Below are 2,085 nucleotides of genomic sequence, written 5' to 3'. Positions count from 1 at the left end.
ATGTTCCATGCTTGTGTTTTCTTGGCCCAAGCCAAGTTGTTGAACAGTGTATTTTGACTTATTAGGCCAAAAAATTAGTTCTGACATTAAATGTGACCATCTTGAGTATCGACCACTTCTGAAAAGTGTTCCTGATTAGGTCCTTATCGTAAAGTTCAGTTTGTAGAGATTTAGCTAGAGTAGAGTATACCATCCTGATTTAACATTTCTAAAATCACATCTTTAATTTTCTCAGGCAATTTGTTGACTTCAGGGTATAAAAAGGGTTGGAAATTCGTGAAACCAGCTAACATGGACAGAATAATTGTAAGTTGAAAGGAGACACCTTTGACTGTGAGAATGTGTCAGATGCATTTTGTGCTCTAAGCACACCAGATGATACATCTCTCAGCTGCCCTTCCAGGACAGATATTCACATGGGTCATTAATTCATCTGATTTATTGAACTCCAGCAAAACTGGGACAACTTCTCCAAAGAACCCTCAACAAATTGAAGTCATGCAGCTTCACACAATCAGGTGTTTACTACCCTGTTTTAAGTCAACAGTCAGACGTGCTATGAGTCTACAAGGTATACTACAGTTAACTTACTTTATTGATCTGATTCGACAATTTTCAATATTCACAATTTTTTTTGCCATGAAAATAGGCCAAGTCACCAATTGTGTTTGTCAACATCATGCAGCGAGCGTCTTCTGTACCACATAACAAGCAATACCTTCATGCGTCCCACAAAGATGCAGAGGTAGAATATAATGTATGTATTCTGACATCTTTGTAGTCTGTGCCATTATAGAGTCCCTGTGACAGCATTGAGGCTATCTCCATTTTGAAGTAGGCATTTTCTTCTCACTGATTGGCTGCATCCCTCCCTGATGACGCGGTTGGACATGACTACTAACAGAGTCAACCCCCCCCCCCCCCTCCCCCCCCCCACCCCCCCCCCCCCGCCCCCCCCCCCCCCCCCCCCCCCCCTCCCCCCCCCCCCCCCCCCCCCCCCCCCCCCCCCCCCACCCCCCCCCCCTCCCCCCCCCCCCCCCCCCCCCCCCCCCCCCCCCCCCCCCCCCCCCCCACCCCCCCCCCCCCCCCCCCCCCCCCCCCCCCCCCCCCCCGCCCGCCCCCCCCCCCCCCCCCCCCCAGGAGGATCAGCCAATGAAGCTGGAAGTCCCACCAGTCTAACTACAATTAAAATGGTGGAATCCCTCAATGGCGCTGCCCATTGCTAAACCACAGCTTTTGGCCATTAGATGCTCTATCAATTCATTAAAGGTCGTTGACTTCAAGTTTGATGGACTTATAAGAGCAGTTAGGACACTAGAACCAGCGCCAATGAGTCTGATGGAGCAGTTTTCATGTAGTCCCAGAGGATTCTGAACTATATGCCCTCTGTAGGATGGCTGAGGGGGGCATTGTACGCTAACTCTTCTACTTCTACTAGAACATTGTTAATGTTGTCTCTTGTTGATTGGGTAATTTCCCATCAAAGAGCCATTTTGTAAGCTTGACTATCCCACCCACCATGGCGGCCCAACGCCATGCCCCACTATGTTTCTTCTCCACCAAGAGTCTGGGACTTTGCTTTCCTCTCCGACGTCTTGTGGCAACAACATTCTGTCCATGTTCTGATTGGTCCATGAATCCGACGGTTGGGCCAACACTAATCAATAAATCACATCACTCGGAGGTTTTTATACTCTGAGCGATTGGACGCTCAATTGACTTTGTTGTTTGTACAATGGCCCAACTTTTTCTCGCCAGAGCAACCATTTCGCTTACCATTCCTCTTACATTTACATTTACATTTAAGTCATTCGCAAGCTCTTATCCGTAGAGCGATCTTCAAATTGGTGCATTCACACTTATGATATCCAGTGGAACAACCACTGTTACTCTTCTCTGCTTCTCTCTCGACCTCATATCTCCTCCGTATGTGGAGGGTGACAAACGACACACACCACACACCACACACACACACAACACACACACACACACACACAGTCACACACACACACACACACACACACAGACACACACACACACACACACACACACAAACACACACACACACAACACACACACACCACA

This window comes from Salvelinus sp. IW2-2015, linkage group LG25 (genome assembly GCF_002910315.2).
Source record: "Salvelinus sp. IW2-2015 linkage group LG25, ASM291031v2, whole genome shotgun sequence".
Lineage (NCBI taxonomy): Eukaryota > Metazoa > Chordata > Actinopteri > Salmoniformes > Salmonidae > Salvelinus > Salvelinus sp. IW2-2015.
The sequence above is the reverse complement of the archived record's forward strand: the minus strand, read 5'-3'. Positions refer to the sequence as shown.